This window comes from Rhea pennata, chromosome 5 (assembly GCF_028389875.1).
Source record: "Rhea pennata isolate bPtePen1 chromosome 5, bPtePen1.pri, whole genome shotgun sequence".
Lineage (NCBI taxonomy): Eukaryota > Metazoa > Chordata > Aves > Rheiformes > Rheidae > Rhea > Rhea pennata.
The window spans coordinates 63,173,295-63,192,650 of record NC_084667.1 but is presented as its reverse complement, the minus strand read 5'-3'; the positions used below and the strand labels follow the sequence as shown (position 1 = coordinate 63,192,650).

At 43.5% G+C, this 19,356-nt stretch overlaps 1 protein-coding gene and 1 non-coding gene across 3 annotated transcripts in view; one reads left to right on the top strand and one right to left on the bottom strand.

Annotated features, from left to right (window-relative positions):
• SYT16 (synaptotagmin 16) overlaps positions 1-19,356 on the top strand; it is a 110,394-nt gene that overhangs the window by 9,067 nt on the left and 81,971 nt on the right. The gene's annotated exons all lie outside the window — the stretch shown is intronic.
• On the bottom strand, positions 15,816-15,886 carry TRNAS-GCU (transfer RNA serine (anticodon GCU)). The gene has a single exon. It is a non-coding gene; the product is annotated as a tRNA-Ser (tRNA).

Genomic DNA, 19,356 nt, shown 5'->3' with positions numbered 1-19,356 from the left:
CCAACAGATTGAGAGTGAGCTTTCTAGTAGCTTTCTGAATGGACATGAGGACAAGACAACATTTGTGAAGTCCAGAGAAGAGCAGCTGATGGTAACCAAAATGGAAGACTGGGAAGAGCATTTAAACTGTATGGATGGAGAATGGCTGAATTGCAGACAACATGGATGTACAAAGAGATGTTGTACCAGAGCTTGATACTTCCTGTGTGTGAGAGGAACTTCTGAGGCAATAGAATGACCTGATTTTTGGCTGGAGTTGTATGCAGCATTATGCTGGTGTCAGAAAGACTCAAGATTAGCAGCTGTGTTTTTGGTCATTTTGAAGTTTGAACTGAGTTACAAGATGTACAGTAAGAATGTTGGAAAGACGAGCCAAGATCTGGTGTGGACAGAAAGCCTAGCACTGGAATGAAGGCAGAGCTATAAGTCATGAATGAAAAATAGAGGCTGAGATTTTAAATGAAGTAGAAAGGCAAGAAAGAAAGAGTAGGTCCCCGGGGAAACTCGGAGAAATGGGGAGGATGAAGAGGAGGAAGGGAGGATCGTACAAAGGAGCTGTTGGAGATGTTAAAGGAGCATTACATAAGCCAAGAAAGGACAAGATTTCCAAGGAGAAAGTGTTTGATTGCATCAGAGACAACTGACAGGTCAAGAAGGATGAAGACAGTGTTGGCTGAGGAAATGGTATGCGAAGAGTGTCACGGAGCCCCTCTCCGCACGTGAAGACAAACTCAAACTTACTCCTTTCTCTGCTTAAAAGGATCAGTTGTATTGCCTACATGTGTGCAGCAACTGGTGGCATCTTTTCATTAACAGAGTTCTGCTTTCTGAGGGGAATAAATTATTTGACTCTCCTTCATGAAAACTCCTTGTGAGAAGAGTGTAGGAGGTCCAAGCTGCGCTAGAGAATGCTGAAGAAGAAACAGGGTTGATTGATTTATTCATTTTTATGGTATCTGAGTCAACATGTACAGCTGCATGAAGAATTCCCCAAAGTACCTTTCACCGTTCTGGCATTCACAAACACTCTCTTAGCCCCATGCAGAGCACATGCCTGAGGCTCGTGCCTGGGCAATAGTCCTTGTTCTGCTGCTGACCTGTTGGGAGACCTTGGCATTTCATTTCCCCTCCCAGCAGTTGTTTCCCTGTGTGATGCTGATTCTGTAGTATTCTGGCATGAAATGTTGCATTTGAGCCAGGCATGAGCCAGCCTTTGTTGAGCTTTTGGGGCCCAAATGTTTAAGATACTGCATGCCTCCAAGAAGTAGACTTGAATATGCAGGTAATATAAAACTTAAGTTTTAAGTTTTACAACTTAAAAGAAAAAGACCCAAATGTCTTCCATTACCGCCTTTTCAAAACTAAAGACTTATGCAGTGGATACGAAAATATATTATGTTTGGTGACTGAACCAAAACAGAGTAATTTTTACACAAATCTACTCAACCCTTCGCAGTGTCTGGCTGTGCTAAAATATCTTTTATGCTTTCATGTGACGCTTTCTCTTTTCTAACCATTAACTTCCATAAAATCACTCTTCAAGTTGCTTCAAGTCAAGGGATTCTGCAGATAGAGGGCATCTGCACACTACTAATTCCTGCTGGTATGTCCCTTAATTTGATCAGAAGATAAGCAATTGAGCCACTTTTTAAAAGCTGATTATGAAGATCTTGTGACTGTCATCTGCAGCAAACAATTTGTGTTAGATTCTTCTCATTTTCAGTATTTTATTTGCTTTGTGAGAGACAAGGAAGTGAGGCTTGCAGCAAAGAGTAGATCTTAGGAATGTCTAATGCCAACAAATGTGGGTCTCAGAGGAGATGACAACTCTTTGGCCTGTTAGACAAAGGTCTACGATGGACTTGTGCACCCCTTTCAGCAGCGTTTGCTCACTGTTCAGTCGTGTGCTGTTTAAACTGCTAAGGGGACAAAATTAACATACAGCCCTGGTTCCTGGGCAGATGCACATATACCTCAGGTACCAGGCAGGCGTGCCTCAGCCTCTCCCATCCTTGCCTGTTCTCTCCGTGAGCAGGGGGAGGCAGAGGCTCTCTATCCCTCACCTGGAAAGCAGAAAGGGGGCCGTGTCCTGCCCTACTGCACGGTCACGTGGATGGCTGAAAGAGAAGGTTGCAGCATCCAAAAAGATTCTGTAGTGTATGCTCTTTGCTTCTGTGTATCCGATGGGATTGCAGTTCGTGATGCAGAGTCTTCTGGAGCTTTGCAGGGTCTGTGTTTTGCTAAGATACAGTGACCTGCATTTTAATGGTTTATTTAAGAATCAGAAGCAAAACTAAGGTATCTCTTGTACTGTGGTGTCTGTGTGTTGGCTGTGGTATGATATGACTCTTTTCTTAGCACCTGTGTCTTGAAGACCCCAGTTGCTTTAGTGGGTTTTTGATCTCTGAAGTTATTTGGTTAGTGTTACATTTCTTCTCTCTTGAGAGTTAGCAGTGAACTAAATGCAGTTGCTCATAGCTGTTGGTATAAATTGATGACTGTGCATGACATGTTTAGATGAATTGTACTTCGCAGAGCATAACTTCCTTATGCACTGAGGTTTAAATTCTGGCCTCTTTTGTACTGTATAAAGCGAGACTAAGGGATTATTTTGTTCGTTTGTTTTTAAGACAGTGGGAGGGGGTGTTTGAAATATTGACTATGGTTGCTTTTTCTATTCTCTTTTTTGTTTCCTAGTGAATCGTTACAGTTGGCATTTTCTATCAAAAACTTTTGTTGAAAAATACCTGACGCTTTGCATAACATGTTATGGTTGTGTTTTGTGCTTAAAAACCTTGATTCAACACTACAGAGTAATGTGATCATCATAAAAATCATGCACAAAATGTTCAATGTGTGGGAAATTTTGGTCCTCTTTCCTGTTTTGCAGCATTTGAAGTCTTGTGAGTCGCTTTTCAGAGGAGCAGGTGAAAGGGAAGAGGGTAATCTTTTCATAGCCACAAAGACTAGAAGTTACTTGTTTTAACAGCTGAGTTTCTCACCCCATCATTTGCTTCAAGATTTACATGTTTAGGTAAAATACCTATCTTTGTCCAGTGAAGACTTACATTTTAGTTGGTGAAGTTATGACAGCTGCACTAAACAGTCTTTTAAATAAATGTACATGTTGCCTGAAGTTAAGTTGTAGTTACAAGTTACTTTATTTTCCAGTTGCAAAAAATGGCTTTGAAAGTTGTATGCCTTTGACCCTGTTACTGTATTTCTTGTCCGTTGTCCTGTCGGTAATAACTGTGCAAGGAGCCATGCCGTGAGATGAGTCTGGGGCTGCTGTTGCTCTCCTTCAAGATAAATGTTTGTTAAGGTTTCACCAAAGCCCTGTTAGATGAGATACACAAAATGCTCACAGCATTTTGCGGCAGCTCTTTGCTTTTGTTGTTCTGCAGTTTTCAGTACTCGATCTGTTACTTGCATTTATGTATAGAAGAAATAAGCATTGCCCCTCCTTCATTTTGGTTTTATATGATTGTACGTGATGCGTCACACTTTTCATTGTAAGTAGAGTACAGTTCATGATGCTGAAGTCGGAAGACAGCCTATAATCGAGTTGTATTGCTATTGCCAGAATTCACGTTGGAGAGTTCTGCTACGCTTTTTAAGGGCAGTCTTTATGAGGGATTTGACAGTTTGCAGGCTTTTCCGTCTGTTTTGTGCTATTTGTGATGCTGTATGTTTAGGCTAGTCAACGTGCCTGACTCAGAGCCACGTGTCAACATTTTCATGTGAATGAGAACTGTATGACGCACACCTAATGTCACGGAGAGCCATAGTAAGGCACAGTTCATGAGCAGGAAGACAGTAGTTTCTCTGAGATCCCACTGCTCAGTTAGTCATGGCTGTTTGCACCTGCTGAAATTCTCATTGATATCATGTAGTATATTTGCCAGTGTTGGCAAACTGCCGCCTGAGTCCCAGCTTTGATTACCTAGGAGCTCCCTGGCCAGCTGCATGATCCAGTCTGAAATGCTCCAAAATGACAAAAGAGTTATGGCTAATTTAGTAATTTAGTAAATCCAAGTATCCTGAGGAAGGAGTCCTCAAACTGTTGGATGCACTGATTATACTGGTTATACTGGTTATACTGATTATACTGATTATACTCAGCGTGTCCTAATTTGATGATGCTCATGAATTTCCTCTTTATCAGAGGCTCTTGATGTAGTACATGCTGTGATGATCAGAAGAGGCAGAGAAGGCAGTGAGGAAGCGTGTTATTCCCAAATGTGTTCTGATATGGACTGATATGTTCTTTCTGAAAATCTGTATTCACTTTGATGTGTCTGAACGATACAGTCTAGGCCCTGTGAGTAGGTCAGGGTGACGGTGTTGCTGCATGCTCAAATTCATGAACCAGGCTTCCAAAATGTGTAATGTAGAAGTTCAAAAGACTCAAAAGAAAAGAAAACAAACAAAAACCCCTAAAACGTATGTTTTCACTGATTCTTGGGCCTTTAGTATACATACCTCTGATTTTCACATTTTTTTTTCAAACCTGAAAGCCAGAAACAAAATATAAAATCAAGTTGAGTTTCTCTTTTGTAATTGCAAGGTTACTAGAGTTATGGATTTAAGAAAAAACACCAAATAACTAAAATCTCATAGTCACTCTGGCAACAGAGCTGCAAGTCCCTCTTTTAGGGGAAAAAGGAATGGAGTAAAGGTCTCCTAATAGGTAGTCTCACAGGAGAGAAAAATCCTCTTCAGCACACTTGTTTTAGTGCTTCCTTAATAAGAACTGCGCAGGATACGAAGACATTTTTGCCTTGCTGAAGGCACAAGGACAGATCTCTAGAACTATTATTCTTATCCCCATTTACTTTCCTGTTGCTTTCTTTCCTTTTCCTTATTCAGTTATTTTCCTCTGAATTCTCTCTCTCCCATGTGGGAGAGGGATGCAATTGGAGCTTCTGCCGTTACCTTGTTTTCTGTTTTGCTCTCCCCTTAGACCAGGGAAAGAAGAGTCCTGTCGTGTTGGCCCCTTGGGAGGGAGAAGGAACACTTGCTCATATGGCGTTGTATAGCAGCCTTTGCCTGCCTGAAGTCACTGAGCACCATTTATGAGTGTCCCTTGCTGAAACCAGTAGATGAGTCATAGTCGGTCTGGGACTTCTTGAGTTCATTTGGAGCATTAAATCCATGACTCGGTGGTTCCAGAGTAGGTGCGAGGGAAAATGAAGAGTTGTACTTGACGTGCACGCAAGTTGGAGACATTGGAGGATTATTTCTCTTCCAGTCAGTGCAATGAGATCCCTGATGAATTCTTTTCAGACCATAAACAGAATAGCCACATAGATCCTATGGTCTGTCAGGCCGCAATACCTTACGGCCAGCAGCCTGAATGTCAGTCATTTTAAGGCAGTTGATATGAAATGCTGAGCAGAATAGCCTGAAGATGTGTCCCCCTCTGAAACTGAGGGGAGCAGCCTGCAGGCTCCTGAGCTTTTGCTCAGGTTCTCTGAGGTTTGCATCAGCAGCCCCTGGAGCATGAGCTAGGAGTCAGGATTGCCTTGTGTCGGGTAAGCCCTCTAACTATTGCGCTATGGAGCTGTGCTCCTTTGGGGTTTGTCTCTTGGCTCATTGAGCAGTTAAATGGAATAGCTTCAGTGGCACATACTGAGAGCTGTTCTTCTCCTGGAAAACCCAATAGGCTGGAGGAATATGGTGCTGGGGGTTCAGCTCCTAGGCAAACCAAGGGTTTCAGGTCAGAACTTTCCTATTTTGTAGCTTTAGCCACTAAATTGCTGGATAGAAGGTGCTTTGCGCTTACTTGTGTCTTGTACAGTGCTTACTCTCTTTGGTAATAAATAAGCTCATCAGGAAATGTGGGCAAATGTTTCTGTACTATGGGTTACAGGAAGGATTACATATGAGAGTGCTGCTGATGTGGTTAACACTGTCAAGGCTTCTGTGAGCAAGCAGGTGCTTGGGGAATGTGAATGCAGAAAGTGTTGGATCGCCTAGGATTAGGTGCCAGCTGACTGACAATTTTGAGGAATATAGTTTTCGTTTTGGCACCCAACATAGGAAATGAGTGGGACTTTGCCCCTGATTTCCTTTGAGAATCAACGCTTTTGATACCGCTAACTTTGGGATTCAGTTGTCATTCGATTCTAATATGTAACGATTCATTTAGTGAAACTCTTCTTTTGTGCTGTAACCCGTACGCCTCCATGTAGCACACGCTGTATAGCTTCAGCTAGTGTGATGATGCTAGGTTATGATACGTAGCAGGGTGAGGAGTGTAAGCCCTAAAACACACGTGCGTAGTAACATGTTTGTAATGTGATGATCGCAATGTAGCAACTTTCTCACCCTCTCTCTCTTTCATTTTGAAACCCACTCTGCTTGTTTTATAATTACTTGGGCTCATCGTGAAGGCAAAAATAGCTTCTCTATTTAAAGAGAACAGATGGTTTTTTAATGGTTTTCCCTTGACGTTGAATGAATTGTGGCTGAGTCAGAACCTGCCAGCACAGAGAAGTATGTTTTCATTAGAGAAATACTTGATTAGGTTAATTGAGTGCGATTCAGTGTGATCTACATTTGGGCAACTTAAAAGCTTTCCAACTTGATCTTGGACAGAGATAACGGTATCTCAGTGTTTGCAATAGTGTTCTGCAGTTCCTGTAAAGTTCTGTAAGTAGTAACGAAATACTGGGGGACACTACGGAATTAGCAAAGGGAATATACATTTTTGTAAAACACTTTTTTCCTCTTTTTATGAAAGAGACAAACAAAAGATATATATTTTATAACTACAGACGTAAAACTTAGACTGGTTTAATTACACTAATTTAGCATATGTAAAATTTTAAACAAGGTGCATGGCTTGCCAAAAACGTGTACATCATTGGGATGGACCTGAAAAAAAAGGTGAGACTGAGTGTGAGATTAAAGCAGCATGAAGCAGTAGGTATCTAAGCTTCCATTACAGTTAGTGGAGATCTAGTCGGTACAGTCCGTGAAGCCTGGAGAGTAATTCAGCTCACCTTGTAGTAGACACACAGCGATTGCTCAGCCGAATTGTGCTCTGAACTCCACAAACAGTGCTGAGTGGATATCCACTGGCTGTAATGGGAATTCAGATGCCTAGTGTGCACCCACCAGTAGATGTCTGGAGTTTGGTATCTTAAGTTTGCACAGAGGCTCACCCTTGCTCTCACACTAGCATGGCAGCTATGTGCCTAGAGTTCCTGTCTCAGAGGGCAGCAGCTCCAAGGAGCTGCTGTTGGAAAGGACAAAATTCAGCATGTATGGATATCCTGAGAAGAGAGGGGTGGGAAAGAGGGTCCACACAAAGATGGATAAGCCAAAAGAATGCTTTTGGAAAGTCTGGGAAAAAGTGCTTTAGCTAGCCCACGAAGTGTGCTTACTACACTATAGTTTCCACGGCCAGGCCAGGCCCCCAAAAGCAAGCTCGAGCCTCATGGGATAAGGTAAAGCAGAGATGACGTGGAGATTGGGAAACAGGCAAACGTCAGGGAACAAGCTGAAAAACCAACCCCTTCACTGTTTTATGATGTGCACTAAAGCATGATAGGTCATGAGACCTCAGTCCTCCTCCAGATTCTTGCTTTCAGTCAGAGAAACTCTTTCTAAAAGCAAAGTGCTGTGCCTCTTGTCCTCTGTGCCTGGACTTGGCACCCACAAAATGCAGCCCCTGGTGTTCTCACTGCTGCCTAGCAGTTGGTATGGACAGTGTCAGGTCCATCTTTGGCAAGATGTGACTGTGATTTCCCATGGCTTCATAAAAAACTGCAAGATATTTGAGAAGGGTCCTGAAAGTCCTGTTTCTGTATTTTGCAGCATATCTTTCAGCAACTAGGCAGTCTTTTGTGCTTTTTGCAGAGTTTCTTCCTCCTGCTCCCTCCTGCGTTTCTGGAGGGCTCATGAAGCTCAGACCTTTTCTTTTAGCACAGTGTCTAACTCGCACAATACTTCTGCAGTGGTGAGAAGAAACGGGCCAGCTGACAGGTGAATGCTGGATCAGCCGTGTTCCTCCATCCTTTCCAGAGTACTTCGTACATTCAGGCATGCATGTCTAGTATATGTTTGAAGTTGTCTCCCACAGCGTTTGTACAATTTGACATAGACAGGCAGGATTCAAACAAAATGTGTTCTGTTCTTGTTTCATCTTCGTTTTGTTCCCTCCTAAGGCTCCAAGTGATTTTTTTTTTTTTTTTTTTTTTTTTTTTTTTTTTTTTTTTTAGGCTGCAAGCCATCTCTTATGGGGACTTTATCAGGGAATTCTGCAGTCAGCTGCAGCCTTTGAGTACCATTCAGGTACAAATTATATACTCGTGTTCCAAACCGGCAAGGCAGACTTAAGCTGTTGGGACAGTATATGAACATAACTAAGAGACGTGAAGCAAGAAATCTAAAATGATGTGTTGAGGGTGCTTAGTCCGTCCCAGTGCAGAAGGACCGAGAGTAGCCAGACCCACAAGGGCAGTGGGAATATGGCTGGTTCATGGCTGTTCAGATGTGGTGGTAACAGTAAAAGGTATTTGAGGTGGTTAAGTTATGTTTTGTCCTCCTCCTGCTAGCTTATGTTTGGAAAACGACTGTAGCGGTTGGAGTCATACAAACGAATACGTGTGGTAAGACTGCGTTGGGGAATCTTTCATCCATAAATTTGAGTGAAGGGAACTGAAACTCACTTAAAGCACTAGTGGGAGTAGTAGTCATCTTTCTGCAGCTTGAGGTCTTGCTCAGCAGTGTGCAGAGTTCGAATGCAGCAGATCTGATTGCAGCAATTACCTGTCTCAGGAGGAGCCAGTTAGATCCTCCATGCTGTGATCTGATTTACAGGAGTGGCTGTGGGCAGCTTCTGAGCCTTTAGTCGGAGTCACAGAAATAATTTAATGTCTTTTACCCTCAGTTTCAGCTTTCCTCACAGACATATTGTGTGAGGGGAGCAAGTAAGAAGAAAATACAAAATATACTTTTACTTTGTTAGCATTTTTATTTCTGTAGGATCTAAAGAATGATGTTGAAACTCCTTTGTTAATTATGTTATACCATATTTTAGAAACATTCTTTTAAATAGGGAGGAAAAAGATACTGCACAAAATAATACTGAGAACCACTTGAGGAGTCTGAGCTTGAATTCCCATTTAATTATTTGCTCTACTTCGTAGCCACTCAACCGTATTCCCCTCTGCGATGTCTTTAGAGCCAGTTTTGTAAGAATCTCCGCATCTGGGTGTGGAATGATAAATTGACAAAGACTCTAGAGGGCAGTGCAACATCCTTGCTGTATGAGGAGCTCTAGGCTTTTTTCATAACAATCTTATTCTTTAGGATAATCACTCAAAGTAGGTAAAAAAATAATTTAGAATGACCTAATGCTTCATTACTTTGCAGAAAGTTTTGATTAATGAAAATTTCTGTACCAAGAGGATTTGTCCCTCTCTTTTAGAAGCACTTGGAACATTAAACTGTTCCAAAACGTCTCCAGTTTTAAAGAGGACTTAATTTCTTAAAAACACTCGTAGCATATTTTTGTGTAGTTTAAGCAAACCAACCAACCTAAGCTCAGTCTAGCAGAGTCTACAAAATAACTGTTTGTTTCCACATTGCTTTTCTCCTGCTATAGGAGAAAAGTCTAAGGTAGCATATCCTTTGTCTGGAGGAGCTCTATGTTTTTGTTTTCCTTGTGTAGAGGTAAACTGATAAATCATACTGTCAACAGAGCACAGCTTAAAGCGAAACTTCCCTGTGCTAGAAGGTGTGGAATTAATTTTAGGTGGGAGCTTAGATGTGCTGCGCGCACACATCTACGGATGATATTACAAGGCGGCATTCAAAATGACAGGATGTCGATTCAGTATGTCAAGCTGCTCTTAAGGATATTTGGCCACTACCTAGATAGTTCTTTACTATCCAGTAAACAATTTGTGTGTGTGGCAGGCAATTACCTAATGAGCATTTGACATAGATTTTTGCTTTATGTGAGAATTTGCAGCTCCAGCCCCTGACCTTACGTTTTTCTGTGAAGTAAGCTGAAATCGAGATCTCTCACCATGCTCAGCTTGTGGAGCCCATCATCTGCTCAGCATTTGCTTGCTGTAAGTTCAAGCGAGGGAGTTGCACTCAGGTGCTTCCAGTCCTCTTAGGAAGGGGTGTGTGTACGCAGGCACAGAGTCCTCTGGAAGGATGTTTTCTGGAGGCATGCGTGGCCACGTGTCCCTGCTGCCCTGGTGGTTCTGATCCTGGTGTATTGTGGTCCAGTAACGCCCGCTTGTTTATAGCCATCGGCAAGGGTTGTGGCTTCTGGTGTCGACCGTCCTTCTTGAGGCGCCATAAGCTGCTTTCCACTCGGTCAGGGGAAGCATTGCACGCTTGTGCAGCACGTGCACGCTTGTGCAGCACGTGCACGCTGCTCACACAGCTGCACGTGCTGGGGACACGCACAGAGTTAGGGCTTCTGCGCGTTCCAGGCACAGTCAGCGGTAGGTGCTGAAGTCTCAGTGCCGAAATCCAACAAGCAGGTGCTTCAGAAAGGACCGTGCTACCAGCATGGTTCTGAAAGTCTGAGGGTGAAGGATTTCTATTAATTTTCAGAATAGCAGTGCTTCTTTCAAATTAAAATTGACTTCTCACAGCAAGAGGATCATCCCAAACACTTGCCATGGGCCCATGCAAAAAATTCTATGTGTGAGCTTAGCCTTAAACAACTGAACCTCCTTGACTGTATGTTTTTTGTTTTGCTTAAGGACTCTTTCTTCCATTAATAGCATGAAATACAGCTACTATCTTATATAAGTTATGCAAATTACACAGCATATGTCTTTGTGCAGAGTGGTTTTAATTCTTTGATACTTTTAAAATAAGCATTTGTTTGTTTCCTAAGTATGATATAGTCTATACAAATTAGAGGTAAAGATAGAAAAAGGAGAGCTGTTGATCACAGGAACAGGGCTTTACGTGACTGAGCTGAGAAATGAGAGACAACACGGTCTTTTATTTAAATCCAAGTAAAGGGAAATTGCTTTCATATACTGCCAGAGTTAAAATGTACATTTCGCTCCCTCTATTGTATACAGTTTCCTGACTTTCTTCAGTTCTTTCATTAAAATAAAAGCAGCTGTATGAGACCTGAAATGGAGAGATATGTCCTGCTGGCTGGCTGGTTGCAGGCTGCCAACTGAACTGTTCAGCAGTACCAAGATGAGCTTTGTGCTGCAGAGGGCACTGTGAAGTACCTTTGGTTGTACTTCTAGAGCAGATCCTTGTATGAACTGGGCTGGACGCTGGAAGCAGCCTGGCTGCAGCAGCATGGAGCTCTCTAGAGGTAAGAGCCTCCTACAGTCTCAGCTAGTTGAGTATCTGTACTAGGTTCTTGTCAGTATACCCCTCTCAGACAGCATAGTTGCTTTTTTTGTTGGATAGTCTTTTCTAGACCATCGCAAACTCACTGCTGTCTTTTGTTTTCTTCTCCTGAGATGATGTCCATTGCCTTCTCTGAGCCTGATGGACTTTCCCCATTAGATTTACCTCTTTCAAACTCCAGGTCTGCCCGAGTCTGAAGTTGGGTTAAGTATTGCATTAAAACAGGTATGTGTCTGTCTGATTTCTCCCCTAGGAAGTGCAGAACATTTTTCAGGGCTGACGGTGGAGTTAGGTTTGTTCGTAGGCCAACTGAATTATCAAACTGGCTGTTAGACTGCTCTGTTCCTCATATACTGAAATATGGTGTGATCAAGTATGAGACAGAGCAGGAGTCTTTTTGAATCTGACTGACTACTGTGTGATGAATACTGCATAGCTATTGCATGGAAATCACAATTTATGTTTGTACCAACTAATTTCCCTGTGCATTTTCTGATTAAGGTTTGATTTAAAATTGGATTAACACACAAGGATTTTGCATCTTTCTATGCATCCCCTTGTGAATGGAGGCTGTTATTTCTCTACAGTTTAAAATTAAGCCACATGTGCTATTTTATTTGATTTAGATTAAGAGGTATGAAGTCGGATTAATTTTATACTCTTATTTTCTTTTAAGACTGCTTTGATTTTTGAAGGAGAGAGATAGCAAAAGTGCTTAATGTCATTGAACTGATCTGCTTCAATTTTTTGTCTTCAGCTTTTCTCTTGCGTGTGCATCTCTGTCAATGCTTTTAGAGAAACGGACCTTTCCTCTACTCCTACTGCTCCTCTTAGTATCTGCTTGGCATTCTTGCATCATGCCCTGGCTGCCTGATGCTCCAGGTGTTCAGAAACTGGTGAATAGCAGAGGGGGAAAAGTCAAAATTTTCCTGCAATTTGAGAGTCAAAATCAAGTTGTCGTTTTTTAAAAACAGTCGAGCTGAGTATGTTATTTTTTCCCAAGTGATTTGATCTCCTGTTAATGGGGGCAGATCTGCCAGCAGGCGGTGAACTTGGCTGAATCCTTTAAAGGCTTTTGGGGAACTTTTTGGGAAAAAAAAAAAAAGCCCTCTAAAAGTTCAGGATCTGAAAAATTTCAATTTGTACAGTTTGGCTGTGAATGAATAGGTCTGTGCTGCAGTGCTTGGAACTTATATCCAGCAGATATGCAAAAAAATTAATTGTTCTGCTAATGACAGATTCCTCTGCCTTACTCAGCTGGGTCCACTGGGACCTTAGAGAATTAAGTAGGAGGAATATGAGCTCTAATGCTTACACTAGCTTACACTAGCAAAAGTTACTGCTTTTGCAATTCTCTTTCGCAACCGGCAGGGAGAATGGTGACCACTGGATTTTTAACGTGGTCTCTCTATTAAAGGTATCACAGTTCCCTCACTTCAGTGAAATTAGTCTTTTTCATTGGAAAAAGACCCGACCAAGTTTTTAAAAATTAAATGTGGTTCTGTTTAGCTAGTCGCAAAGGCTGTTCCTCGCCTGCCGGGGCTGCAGACCTTTCAGGTAAAATCTGAGCAATCAACAGCGATCAGAAAGGTAAGCCCCTCGGCAGTGCTAGGGAAGGTGTGCCTGTCTCCTCTGTGTCCTTGTTCGGTAGGCTGTCCCTCAAATACCACTGCCTGTTTTAATGCTGGATGAAACCTTTTTAAACCCTAATATATGAAAAAATAAGCATTGAGTCATGTGACAGCCAGGGCACATCCATGTGTCAGTCACATTGCAGCCTAAAATCTCCCCTTCTTTGCTAAGCTGGTGACATGCGAGAGCCAGAGTATGATGCTGATGCTGGGGAGGCTGCCCCTCCACGGGTGGGTCCTCCCCAGGCCTCGTCTTGCTTCCAGCACCTGCAATGCTGAATGTTGTTTGGGTGCTGAAATGGGAAACAAGCCACAGTGCTTTGCTAGGAAGGTGTGAATTGCTACTACTAGAAGAAGAAAGTGCAAGACAGGGGGCTGGTGGGCGAGTCATGATAGAAACCACTCAGACTTGACAAGTTTGTTGCAGTTTTACGGAGACAGAAGGGCTGGTTCTTGGCTCATTCTGTGTACCTGTGTTGCAAGTAGCACGGAGTGGGGGAAGACATCCATGTGTGCTCTCTACTTTTGTCCCTTGTATCCTGATTGTGTCCAGAAAGGCATTGGGTCCGAACATCATCCAAGAGAAGGAAACTTGGATGATCAAGCCAGAAGGGTTCCCTGTGTGTTCTGGGTAATTACAATGATAGGAACTTGTATGATACTTTAGTTTGTGCCTGTCCTGGAGTTCAAATATAGGCTATGCCAGCCCACCGCATGGGAGCGGGAAGAAATGGAAGTACTAGGGTGGCCCACTGGCTGAGGGTGGATGCAGAGCCCATCCTTGAAGCCCTGGTGAGCAAGGAGAGGTAATGAATTGGAGTTTTCCAGTCTTCAGAGGCTGTGAAGAGAAGAATGACTGCAGCAGTGAGAGCAAAGAGCCGCCTAGCCAGCATCCCAGCTGATGCCTGGGGGGAGGACAGGAGCAGGACAGACCCAGAGGGCTGCTTCCCCAAAACACTCTCCCAGCTCTCCTGAGTTGCGGCTTTCGTGAGTTGCACCCTGAGCCAGACATGGTTATGTTTGCTGCAGGTTCCTGTGACGTTGCTCCGCAAAGTTGCACAGATGTGGACTTCAAGCAAGCAAGGTCACGCTGCTTTCCTGTAAATGGCAGGCATGTGCAAAGTGTAATGGATAATTCCATGATGTCAACTACCGAAAGCAAACGTCTTGCAGGGTGTAATTGGTTTTTCTATAGTGTTAAGAGCTTTTATGTGTTCAGCATAAATATCTTTGCATTGATTGGAAGAAGGAGATAAAAATCGATGATTTACAATGCAGAAATGCTTAGAACATGACATTAAGAAGACTCTGGAGGACTTAGCTCATAAGGGACATACTAAATACTCAGGAGGTACAGGAAATGAGGAGACTCTTCCCAAGTCCTGAAACCAGGCAATAAATTTAATAGAGTCCATGTTTCTCTCCATAATGGATTTTAATACTGACTTTGCTTTTGTTGAATTGTTTTAATTTTCATTGTTTGGCTCTGGTTATTTTCTTACTCTGTCTTTTTTGTTCCAATGTTTAGGACCTGAGGCTAAATGGAGACTTTATTTCTTTGTGTACAAATGTTCTAGCTTTCATGAAATGGGAGCCAAATCCTATTTTGACTTGCTTTGTTTGCCAACAAAATATTGCCAACAAAAGGATTTCTTGACTCCTTGGTTTTGGGGAGTTACCCCAGCAGAGATAATTGTAAAAATTAAACTGTAAGAAATAAAGCTGGAAAGGACTGCAAGTCCATTCCCTTGCCCCATGTCTGGAAGACCTGCATCAAAATCACTCTTGGCGGATTTGTCTTGCTGCAATTTAAGTTCTGTACCTAACAGATACGAGGAACAGATTAATTCCCTTTTGATTTGCAGCAATCTTTTTTGTTTTCTCTCCTTTCTCTAACCTCCTTTGCTTCAGCCTAAATTGTCCCCATTTGTTTATCCTCTGCTTGTATGTCATGTCTTCCATGACCTTCCTTTTTTTGTATTTTATTTTTTTTCCTGGGCAATTAAATTGGTCTGTTTTCCCTCTCGGTTTGCTAACAGATTCTAGATACATTGTGGAGCGATGCAGAGAAATGAAGGATTGCTTCTCGTGCCTCACGGAGGAATACTTGAAGCTTTGTACGCGTGAATGCAATGGCAACCACAAGGGATACCTCAATGTAAAATTTCAGCTCATCGGAGGAGAAGGAATGTGCAACCTCTAGTGGTTTCAGATGAACATGGAGGTGGTGTCTCTTGGTCAAAAGCACACCGTAGATGAACAGGACTCTCTACAGGTCAAGCGGCTTGGTCCCAAAGAAGCTTACAGCCTTTTCTACATCTATCCTGCTAACTAATCCTTGGCGGGGTTAATTAGTCTATGTGCTTCAGTCATGGCCAGACTGTCTCCAGTACTTGTGTGAGTTAGCTTGAAGCCAGCTAAGATCTCTCCTGCATCCTCTAATGCAATGCAATGTACAAAGCAGGCAGAGAGCAAGCCAGTCTCTCTATCCCCTTCTGCAGAGACTGTCCTATGTTGGGTCAGGGGTGCTTTGTTAGAGCAGCGCTGCAGTGAAGCCTTCTGCTAAGAAGGGCATTTTGTTCCCATTACTGCCCCAAGACCGTTGTATTCGCTGTACCCAAGAATTTTCCAAACTTTTTGCAAGTATGGTCATCCTAGGGCTCATTTGTTCTCGTGCAGTCCTTTCACTTCCTGCCCTATTTTCATGTGAGGGAGTTTAGTTTCTCCAGGGCTGAAGAATGAGAAAAAAACTGTAATAGTTTCTGTGGAAAGAATCATAGAATGGTAAGGTTGGAAGAGACCTCTGGAGATCATCTAGTCCAACCCTCAGCGTGGCCCATACGGGGATTGAACCCGTGACCTTGGCATTAGCAGCACCACGCTCTAACCAACTGAGCTAGGCCTGCCCCCCTGCTGTATTTCTATATTATTTTTATATTATTTGGGAAAATGCTAACTGCCTTTCACTGTTGACTATGTATACAGCTCTCTGGAGAGGATAAATACCCTGAACTTCCTCAAGGCTTGCAACCAATACCCTGAGAAACCTGAGTTGATTTTTGGATTTTAAAATAGAAGTGAAAATGATAACTGAGAGATTAAGGATGCAAGATCTGATTGGCAAAGGAGCGGGAATCCGTATGATGGTAATGCAGGTGAAGTATGCAGGAGGTTTTATGGTCCGTTTAGCTGAAAGTTGCAAGTTGTTTGCTTGCCTTTATGTGGGGGGTCCAAAGCAAGATGTCCCTAGAGTACTCTGCTGGCATTGTGTATCAATACTAGTAAATGGCAGCATAAGGCTTTACTCTGTCCTTGGAATATTTGTAAGTAACAAGGCCAGGAAATCACCCAAAGAGAACTGCCAATGATATTTTCAAGAATTGGTACCATGATTGTATCCTGCTACCTGCAGACACAAGGTAAAATATCATGACATAGATCTAGTGCCTCTTTCTGTCTTCCTTTTACCTACACTGAGGAAGGAAAAACGGCTTTCTCAAGGCTTTCTGTCTTATCACCATGCAGGTCGGGTTTCACTTTGGCTGCTTGCTTTAATTGCTATTTAATGAAAAAGCCATAAAAAGCCTGTGGAATAACCAGTAAGTCAATAATACGTATGGGAAGAAAAAAAAAAAAAAAAGTGCATTCCTAAAATATGAGAGCAATGAGGATGTGTTCTTCTAAGATATTTCATTTTTTTTCTCCAAAAAGCTCTGAGGAGGCTCCCATTTTTCCCTATGCCCGCTGTGATTTCTGTTTCTCAAGCCATGAACTGCCTTTGAATCCAGTCCAACCCCGCTCCTCTGCCAGGCAGACTGGTGTGGGTGGTGCTGACTGTACACTTACCCAGTGCTGCCAGTAAACTGCTGCCCGGGGGTGAAGCTAGGAATATTTTTATTGTTAAGCTTTTATAGAACAAGCAGAGGCTACTGCTGAACTGAGGATAAAAACATGATGTGAACTGAAATAATTAACACTGCTTTGATCACAGAAATGTGAGTTGCTTTATGTATGGCAATATAAGTGTCACAAAGTTCACAGGAGCGAGTGAAAGGTGTTAATGATGTTTCTTCATTAACCTAATCCTCTCGACTGGCATTTTGGGGATTAGGTCCTGTTTCCATCCCTGCCACTAATCTGCTATACGATCTGGAGCAAGTTATTTCACCTCTCTGTGTGTGTGTTTCACCTCTTCTCTCTCGTGCCTTTAAGCTCTGCAGGGCAGAGGCTGTTTTACAGAGTGTCTCTATAGTACATTGAACTGTAGCGGCACAATCTTGGTTGACAGCTTTAAAGTGCTAATGTAATGCAAGCACCAATTTATCAAAATTGTGTTTATTGAAGTATACACATTCAGCTATCACTGAACTTCAAATAAATGAAGAGAGCCTGTCAGCAAGGAGGGCTGCCGGCTCGGTGCCTGCTAAGAGCTGTGGCTTTTTGGCTACGTGTTTCTCAAAGGTCTGGGTGCGCTGTTGTGCGTGCTCTGGGTTTCTGCATTACTCCTGCAGACAGGATGACTAGATCAGCTGTGCTGACTTGTTTACACCTGCAGAACCGTGAGAGATGCAAGATTGTCTTTTGCTTGGTTGTTTGGCAAAAAGCAGTTCCGAACAAAGAGCTGATGAGGCCTTTTGTTGAGTAATTAAATATACCTTTCTCCTGAGTAATTAAATATACCTTTCTCCCTCCTTAGGGACGCTGCCCTTTCCGTGCCTTTGCCACTGCCCTCCTCAGGCTGTGGTCTGAGGAGGGATGATGCTGGATCACCTGTTGGAATAATTTGTGACAGTTTGAAGCACAATTTAGGTAGTCAGACTGTGAAGAGTTGCCACTAGTGAATTGAAATCAGGCAATAGTGACATTGTACTAGTATGACCCTTTGGCATGTGCATTATCGCTTCCTCCTGTGTCTAGCCTTGGCTTGCCTTCCAGTTGGCTTGCCAAGTGCCAGCCCTGCAAGCTCCTGAATAGCTGCGCTGAGTCCATGTGTTACCTGTCACAGCAGAGGATGAGAATGCATGTCCGTGGAGGAGATGGGGTTGCAGGTGTTACCTGAAAACAGCAACTGCAGATTGTTTCCATTTCCATCTCAGCCAGTTGAAGATCTGAAGGTGATGGCTATGCAAACTGCTGGAAGGTTATGCTGGCAGATAGGAAAGCTGTAGACATGGGATACTGCCAAGGAATGAGCAGACACTGCCTTCTGCCCCTGGCCAGGCACAAACCTGCAGCAGGAGGAAAAGCTTGGGCAAGTTCCTGTGGCTGTTTCAGTGCATGCTGCTCTGGGCAGGTGAAGGATGTTTGCGTGCCTCCCTGCTTCCTGGCTGCTGGAGTTGTGCAGGCAGGCTTGCAGACCTCTTGTACAGGGCCTGCTGACATTAGTGGAGTTGCTGTGTGTGCTGCTGTTTCCGCTTGGCATGCGCCCTTGGCATGCTCCTGGCTTGGGGAGCAATGTGTGCATGATCTGGCCAGTAATCCCGGGTGTCCCTGCTGCAGCAGCTCCTGGGTTCTACTGGGTAGTGTGCTTGTGGCTCCCTGAAGGGGAGAGAGAGGTGACTTACTAGTTCCCCTCCTCTGCGCACCAACAGAGCTGGAAGGCCCCTTCCCTGTGGATGCTTTGGCTGTTTTATGTAATGTGTGCATTGGTTTGGCTTGCGTGTATTTGGTTTCCTCTGTAAAGAGGAAATCCTCTATTCCATTTTTATTCTTTCCTGCATATCCCTTTCTGCTCTCTTCTCCTATCTTTTATAAATCTGTGGGTGGCCAGCCTAGGGTAAACCTCAAGCCCTGTAGTGCTTTTCCTTCTCCCTCTCCTGCACGCCTTGTAAGAGTCCTAGACAGGCAGCATCGTTATGCAAGCACACAGCAGGGACAGGGAACGTCTGTTCAAACAGAAGAACAAGCAGAAATAGTGATTTTTGAAAAGCTGCTAAGGTTTTGGGAGAATGGGAGTGACATAGGAGAATCTTACTGTCCAGGTCTCGGTGTTGGACTGTGTAGGTATTGGAGGTGTCCCGTTGCTGACTGTTGCTGCAGGTCAGCCTCAGCAGCAGTGTGCAGGGTGAATGGCTCTCTGCTGGGGCCGGCTCTCCCAGCAGCAGGTTCTCATTGCAGACTATCCGTGGGCGCTGCAAGAGGCAGGCAGAGCTGGCGTGTGTCCTGGCTGACTGCTAGCACGAACCACGAGCAGAGGTGGCACAGACCCTGCTGGCTGGGGCTAGCTGCTTTGGAAGTCTCCTGGGCGCAGAGGTGCACTCTCATCCAGGCTGAGAGTTAGCATCCACTCAGCCTGGAGAGACGAAGGGAGTTTAGCAGAAGCAGAAGTTTCCCCAGCGTGCCTATCAAGTGGCGGCTTAAGTCAGCCCAGGAC